The following is a 9077-nucleotide window of genomic DNA, read 5'->3' as shown; positions in this document are numbered from 1 at the left end:
TCTCTCTTCACACAAATACAAATATCTATCATTTCCAATTTATGCTGTGAAAAACAAGCTTTAATACATGTTCAATTTTCATACATTGAGTTTGTTTTTTTCTAAATGCTGTTGCACTCTCATGCGCTTTATTGTGTTATTGCTGTCATTAATAACTATATCATCATCACTACTAATCATTTGCTCTTATCATCCCAGTTACTGTCATGGTTATTCTGGCTTTCTTTTGTTAGACTAAAGAAAGTTTGTTTTTGTTTTTTTTCAATTACTCCTATGTTTTCTTCTCTCACAGTTTGATCTTGAACGCACTGTCACACTATCTGCTCTGGTGTGAGGGTAAGACTGAATGTATTTGATAGTTCTCTGTGTTGGACTCCAATGGGAACAGAGTGCTTAGGGTGGGATGTAATTTACTCAGGTGTGTACTGTAAGTTAGACTAATGAGACTAATAGGACAGATAGGGCTCTTTGAAACACTCTCACATGATCTCCCCTATGTTGTCCTACTATGACAGGACAGGATACAAGCAATATAACAGATCAGTCTAGTATGTCTCTAAATAATAGTAATAACAAGCTGACAACACGTGTCTGTGGTTGGGGTGTTTGTCAGTAGGTAAGACTGACAAAGAAAGTTGAATAGGCAGGTCAAAGTCAGAAACAAAGGGAAACTGTTTTGATAAAGCTTCAGTATGCTCTTAATGTTTGCGAGGTTTTAGGTAAAGAGATGTCCAAACTTGTCTAAAATGGCAAAGAATAGTAATCTCTCCAAAGGCTGAGAGGAAAATAATGACCAGCATCAGCACTATGAGCCATGGCCATAAACGGTCACTTCACATTTACCACCTCAAGAAACACAGAAATCCCCCCCCCCCTTTCTCTGCTGTTAGCTAGGCTATAACAACAACTCTCCAAGTATAACTATATACCAGTATTCATGCTTTTGAACTATATGGACAAATCATGAAATAATCTTTAATGAAAGACTCGTGCTGTTTTGTTCTAAGCAAGAGGAAGGTTTAAAGAAAGTTGTTTTAGCTGGCCTGGCAGTGTAGATTTGTGTTGACTGGTTTTCAAGAGGTTGTATGATTTCTGTTACTTTCATTGTGAAAGCATTAGAGATTTCTCAACACTGGTCTGACTGCCTGACTGTTTAATAATCCACTGACCTGGCCTGTTGATATTTTCAATGTAGAGGTCACAATCATTAAGACTTTCCCATCACAATGGAAGCAGAGCGCCTCGTTGAGGAGCCAGTTCGTCTGGATTGCGCCAGGTTCAAGGAAGGATGTCTTACCATCCCAGTGAGAGCATGTCACCGTTTGTTTTCTCTGACATGGTAACCCATAGAGTCTCCATCCCTCCTGGTTTTGTGACCCATGAAATGAGCCATTTGCTGCATTGTGGAGGAAAGCTTCTCTTTCATAATTCAACATGCTGACAGGGCTGTATAAACAAGGTGAATTGACTGGTACACCGCGCACGCTGTGTACGCTGCATAACTCATTCCTAATCCCCAATTAGTTTGTCTAACTCAGGAAGTCCTACAATTGTTCCGTGAATGGGGCCAGACGTAAAGGCTGACCGCTCGTTGTCCAGCACCCGTTGCACAAAGCCTGGCCACCGGTGTGGTGTTTCAAGAGGTCGGGATGGGGTTGGTGGTGTTTTTATCATTACAGATGGTGTACAGCTAAGCCTAGCCAGGTTAGGAAGGTTGAAAAAAATGGATTATATGAAGCGAGACGAAGCATGACCATCGCATGAAAGTAAAAGTTGATGTAAGCGCGGATTGATTTTGAGGGGAGAGCAACTAAAAGATTGTTTCAAATCTTCGGAGAAAAGGTCCAAAACTTTTTTATGCAACATTTTGATCAGTATTTTAGCGAGAGTTTATACATCTCTCCTATATCTGGTTGGAAATTGTATGCTCGGTTTGGTGGTATGTACAGTAAATAGCACACATTCAATTGCACAGTGCAAATCGCAGTGATATATCATCATGGATCTGGGAGGGTCTTCCACCTGGGGCCCGGATCCATAGCTGGTGCAAGTTACCTGCAAGAGCTAATGGTAGATTAGTTCAACTTCCACAGCACCTACAGCATAACAGTGATACATACAGTATATTAGATGTGACACTGAAAGTCAACAGGCAAGACCAGCATATATAGGTATCTTTTTATAGAGGTTTATATTGGTGCAAATGAGATACATGTGGACTTAAAGCAATGCATGAAATTGGATGTACTCAATGTCAACTGTTGACAGCAGAATGAGAGGATTTGAAAAAGATGAATAAAGTAAGGAGGTAAAAATAGCCAATGTGAGAAAGCAGTGAAGGAGAGCACTTTTGGTGGGTTTATTGATGTATGAAAGGGTGAGCAAAGGCTGGTTGTATGTGGTATCAAGTATAATTTACTATTTTATGTTTGCAGATGATTTCACTGCATTGGAACACGCTCATATATGCATTATGAATTGTGAGATGAAATTAAAAATATGCATTGATAATAAAAATCAGAATGAAGTTAGTGATTGTTTAAGAATAAAGACTATGTTATCAAAATCTTTCACCTACGCAGTGATTGACTCAGTGTGTTGTTGATCATGACTGACAGCCGGTCTGTGTATGATTATTATTAATGTCACCCTTTGCATCAACAAGAGACGCAGCAGGATAAGCAAACAAACTAAATCCACCAACGAGGATTCTTAATGCGGTTCAGATTCAGAAAATCCAATCCGTTTCCTCTATCAATTCACCGGGGGTGATTTATCTTCTCAGTAGCCCCTAAATCCAATGTGTCATTTTGGGATGGCGCTCCTTCGTCCTTAATTCTCCCGTTGTCATGGAAACAGACCTTCCGTGCCGTCTGCAAGGAGAATGAGGAGGAGGAAGAGGAGGAGGATGAAGGCTCCCCTGACTTTCAGGATGTGGCTTGTCTTCTCCTGCATGATGGCTGCAGCACAAAGAACAGCAAAGCTGGAGGGGGGTAGAGGGTAGTTTGTTCTGTTTTTTTTCTATTTTGGTGTTTCCTCCAGTCACAGTGAACAGCTGGGCTGAGAGAAGCCCTGCAACCTGGGGGACAAAAAATGTATATCTACCCATGATGACAAAATGAGATAGACAAAAGGGGGGTGGGGTGGGGGTGAGTGGTAGAGTTAAGCTAAAGGCAAAGAAACTATGGCTACTTTCTCCATCTCCTGCATTGACTAAGAATATTATTGTTTTCTTGTCATTTCAATACTGATTGTGATTTATCTTGTGCGTTGTTGATTCATCTTTGCGACACAGTTCTCTTTGCCTCAAAGAAAGCTCCAACTAGAGTCCACAGCCGCGCTGGCAGCTCTTCTTAGGCACAGTGCCACTTTGATCTTAATGCTGATGTTTAGCTGGTATAATGTTTACCATGTTCACCATCCTAGTTTACCATGTTAGCATGTTAATTAGCACTAAATATAAAGTACAGCTGAGGCTGGTGGGAATGTCAAGTTTTGCAAGAATTGGGCAAAATGTTATTTTGAACTTTGAACAGATGATGGTCTTGTCTCGTCGTCTCCCGCTTATCCGGATCCGGGTCGCGGGGGCAGCAGCCTCAGCAGAGAGGTCCAGACAGCCCTCTCCCCAGCCACTTCCACCAGTTCCTCCGGGAGAATCCCGAGGCGTTCCAAGGCCAGCCAAGAGATATAATCCCTCCAGATGATGGTGGTAGATGAAAAGTGAAAGGGTTCTCAGAAGTCAGAAGGGTTCATAGTCTGGAAACCATGAATGTCTGTTGAAAATTTTATGCAATCCATCCAGTAGATGTTGAGATATTTATTAGAATAAATCAAAACTTTGACTCACTTGATAAAGGAAAAGTGAGGGGATCACGAGACTCTGTATGGCTCATCTTCAGGATGAGTCCTCATCCTCATCCTCATCCTCATCCTCATCCTCATCAAATAGTTGTCAGGAAATATCATTAAAACCAAAACTGTCAGCCTGCTGCGGGTGCTGGTCAGCCACTAAGAGCCATCCTCTGGGGACAGTGAATGTCTGTACAAAATTTCATGACAGTCCATCCTATTGTACAATATTCCAGTCACGCCACACGTTTTATTGTTATCCAAATGTGTGTAATCCCAAAACCACTGAGCAAAAACAACTCACATTTTAACACGATCAGTATGCCATCCCGTTCACCGCAGCCACCTTTGTAATTAACTTTGACTAACAGTGGAAACAAGTCAAGGTCAGCTATTTAGACTCTCATGTGAGTCGCTAATCTAAACAGGGTCATCCGTTTAGACACACATAGGGAGGGCAAGGACTGCAAACAGCTTGAAGGCCACTCTCCTCTTCTTTCCTCTCCTCTCCAGCTACAGTTCTGCCTGTGGCCTCTGCTGCTCCTCTCACATCCACCTGTCCGCCCCCACCCTCCCTCCTTTCCTCCTGTGTGGAAGAGGCAACCTCAGACTAAGTGGCTGTATTCAAATCTCTCCTGGTTTGAAAATGCACTGGTCATAATGGTCATAATAACCATAATATCATTGCCTCAAAGTATCACTTCACTCACATGTATTATTCAAATGCATTGACATGTTAATAACACGAGAGTACCTCATCACAATCTGCATAATATAATAGTGAATCTACCACAAGAAGAACTTTCCAAAAGTTTAACTTTTTCAGCTCTTCTCTTTGTTGAAATTATGTTCTTCTGTTTCGCTGCGTGATAAGTTAGTAAGTTGGCAGAAAATGCGTTTGATGACTTGCACTGAGAAACACATATTTGTCAAAGCCTAGAGACAAGGATAGGAACATTGCAGCTCGCAAAACAAAGGTGAGAAATGATTTAGCGTCACACTTATCTCAATTTCAAACAACCTTTTTCAAAACAAGGCCCTAGCAACCTCCAAATACTCTTTTTGAGGTTAAGCTTGACAATGCAATTTTTACAGAGGTGATGTTCCCAAATCAAAAATAACCTTGGACAGAAATCTGATGATGTGGCCAGGATTCATTTTAGCCAACAAACTGGCCTCTGCCCAAAGCTTCACAGCAAACTGGACATGCTGGACGCACGGATTATGACATATGAAATATGTTTATATCATGTCAGCGAAGAAAATAGTTGGTTGGACTTGGATGCAGGGAAAATGTATAGGAATCCTGTAGATTGATATTTTTAGAATGTGGTAGTTTTCTGCGTGTGATTGGGTTTGGTGTGTGACCTCTTCTCTCCTAACAATTCAACCATCTTTCTGTCCAACTTTGTTTACACTGATACCACCAATACCCTTGTGTTTAGCAGGTCATTTAGCACAAACAGAAAAACAGCTGAGGCTGATAGCAATATCATTAGTGTTGCAGGCATTTGGTCATAAACCAAAGTGTTGGACAAGTTATGTACACCAGATGATGGCATGACATTAGAAGTTCAATTCAAGTTATTAATTCATACTGAGAGTGCCCGTACCAAGTTTTGTGGCAATCCAACGAGTAGATGTAGAGATGTTTCACACAATAAATGGAAACCTTGAGCTGCTTGTAGCCCTACAACCAACCAACCAACCAGCCAGGACCAACACTGCTCGCATGGCTAAAAACTCTCTCCTTCGTCACTGGAGAAATAAGATTGTCATGATTTCTACTGAGTACATTCTTGCTCCCTGCGAACTATTTCCAATCTGGGTTCTCCATGAGCTCAGCGGCTGTGAAATTTGATCATCCCAACAGCTTGCCTGTGAATACCCTGAACTAACTGCACACCTGATATAAATCGGTTCGATGCTTTAATCCCTTATAATAGTCGTTTAACAGACAAAACAGGTGGTGCTTTTAAAACGACACTAAATATGTTTTGACAGATTAAATAACATCTTGTGTATTTTCCAAAATTCTCATCCCATGGTACCATATCATTTCATTCTCTCCTCTTTTCTCCCAAACCATCTGGGTTAACATGTGGCAGATTTGTGGCAGGAAACTGAATGGCTTTCATTGCATTTTAAAGGTCAGAGCTGGCTCAGTTTACAACTTCTTGTGCGATACAAAAATCCCTTTGCCAGGATTGTTTCAAATTACATTTTGGTTTGTGAGTTTCAAAACTTGTTACCGGTATCTGCTGTGAAATTGAAAATGCTCTTTTGCTGGAAATAAGTATTGAATGAAGAGTTTGACCATCAGAAAAGTCATAGGTTTTTGCAATTAGCTGGGTCAACAACACAGACATCTATTTACGACCTGTACAGTTATTTATACAGGCCTGTACATGACTTTGTTTGTCTTTAGCAGACTCATGAGCTCACAGAGTAAAAAATATTTTCAATCTTGTATCCCAGGCATCTTTCTTCCCTCTCCGTCTACCTCTTTTTGGCCTGTTGTTTTGGTGTGGGCCTGCGCCACTGGGACTCCACTTGTTTCTCTTTTCTCGTCCTCCCAGGGAGAGAATGAGGGAACTCCTTCTCAGAAGTGGGGCGTTCAGTTCTACTCATTAAAAATAATTGGTCTCTGTTCAATTAAGGCTCAGTGATGCTCCTTTGATCCAGGCGGCTCAATGTTTTTTATCTGCGTCTTTTACATCCAAATCAACTGCTCAGAGTCGGCACAAGTATTGGATAATTGGTTCTAATATGTTTACTTCCAGAAGAAGGAAGGAGGGAAAGAGGAGCTACTTGGGAATGATTATAAATGCTTGAATGAAATGAGCTCTGATGGTTAAAGAGACTGAATAGAGTCTCTGCTGCGGCACCTTGTGAGACAGTCCACTGTCCTGAGACAGTAAAAACAGATCACTTCCCTTCTCTCCTGCCTCCCTTTCTCTGTTATTTGCTGCTTTTCGGCTTCTCCTGTTTGCAAATGAATACTGTGAGGGATACTGCAAGCAAAACGCGCTGTTACTTAGGAGACATAAGACAAATAAAAGTTCATGCACCATGCACACATGCACCCACATGCACTGTAAACCCACTCACCCAGCCACCTGCCCACACATCCACTAACACACTTTGTTTTTCTTACTCTCACACACTCTATCACTTTATTGAAGAAGCTCTGCAGTATGAGCATGTTAATGTGCTGGCAGTGGTTTCCTGTTACAGAGGGAAGCTGTTCTGTTGAATCCCAATAGCCCAGGGACAGAGAGGATACTAAGCCAAGCTTTGACTGCAGTTATGCTCCAACACTGCTTCTTTAATAATTTTCTCTCTCATCCCCTTGCTTATCCTCTTTGTACCTCTCTTTCCCTCCATTCCTCTACTTTCTCACTTTCCTAATCTCTATTCCCTCTCCACTCCTCTATCCAGTTTGATACGTTCTTCCTCAATCTAGCCTTCCTTTTCAGCACACTACATCTCATCCATCTCTCTCTTCTCTCCTCGTGTCCCACCAGCCGTCTTCTTTACCTGCTTGAGGTTAATGAGTTCAGGTAATTCTCACAAACAATTTTACCTCTTTTCCACACACATGCATAATACTGTACATGCACAGTGGAGATCAATGCATTTTTCAACAGAAAGACCTCTAGGATACGAACTGCTGCTGAGCTACCTAAACGCATAATCATCAGTGCAATGATATATGATGTTGCAAGACATATGTTATGCAAATAAGCACGCATAGGCATGTCAGATATATGCAAAGGCAATATATGAATTGTGCACTAATGCAGATGCATGCACAAATGCCACAGGCCTACACGTCTTTTTGTCTCAGTATAGATTGCACAGCGAAGCCACAGTATAGGAAAAAATATACCTCAATCAGTGGTATGAGAATTGAAGGAACATCAAAGACGTAGAAGATGAATGGATGTCTGTAAAGCTATTGGTTTATTGCTTTGCTGGTCTACCATGAAGATCGCTGGGAAACATCAAACACACTGCAGACATTTATTGCATTTAAAGTCTGTGTGGTTTTAACAAAGAGAAGAACAGCCTCCTCTGCTGGAGTGAAAATAATGTGACAGAGTAGAAAACTACTGACAAAAGAAGGCCCATACAGAAATAAATACTTTGATTTGTTTGATGAATGAATGAATAAATGAATATGAGTGATCTTGACTGATTTAGGAGAAAACAGGTGCACACTCAAACACCACACTCATTTCCACAGGCCAGTGGAGAAACAGCTGGCTGTCAGGGAAGCCTGCTGAGTTTTTCAGCTCTCTGCAGGGCTCATTTAACTACGTCCCTTTGACAAGCAGGGCAAGTAGGGTTTTGCAGCAGCTTTTCCACTGTGACTGTTCATTTACCGACCATTAAATATTCAGTGCCCACTTCATTGTGTACACCTTCTCCAGGCTGCCAGGGTACTTTAAATAATGCAGGCATTTAGGATCAGGAGGGTCAGCTATTGTTCAGCTAACTGCGAGAATGAAAAGTGGCTGAGGTGCTTTTAAACAGACATGGATGTTGGTGCAGTTCCAAGTAGTTCCGGCATCTCAGAAACAGCCAAAAACCGTGTACAGCTTACTTTGAATAGTGAAATAAAAAATGACTGTCAAGACTTGAATTTAAAGTGAGACCATTTAACTTCTGTTATGACATTTATGGGATAAAGATAAATGATAAAACATAGTGTAACAGTTGCACAAGAAGAGTCTGTCTCAGTATTGTCAGTGACACAGCAGTATCACTCTATATCATACAGCAAACATTCAGCTACTGTTCTTACCAGACCGAGAAAGACCGTGGCAGCAACAGCCCCGAGAGTACTGAATTGAGCAAGTTTCTGCTTTATTGCTTATGAATTAAACGTTTTATACGTAAGAGGAAGGATGCAATAATCTTCTAAAGTTACATAGTCTCACTGTAAGATAACAGAAGCACAGCAGGATACTAATAATCAAGTCCACAATCTGTTTAGAAGGTGTCTTGCTAATTGTTTTGTTGAAGTCATGCCTCAAAAATGTTGCCTTTTGTGGCTACATAGAAAATGAAAGCTTAATTCACATAGTAATCATACACAGTTTGCAGAAGTGTCAATTTTATATTCTCAGACAGTTGTTTTTATTTTGAAGGAGGACACAAATGTTCTTTCAATTGTTCATTTGTGTGAGTGTTTCCTTTATCTTAAAACACAATGATTACAT

The sequence above is a fragment of the Seriola dumerili genome, unplaced genomic scaffold (genome assembly GCF_002260705.1).
Source record: "Seriola dumerili isolate Sdu_G_001 unplaced genomic scaffold, Sdu_1.0 BDQW01000226.1, whole genome shotgun sequence".
Lineage (NCBI taxonomy): Eukaryota > Metazoa > Chordata > Actinopteri > Carangiformes > Carangidae > Seriola > Seriola dumerili.
This window is presented reverse-complemented; position numbering follows the sequence as displayed.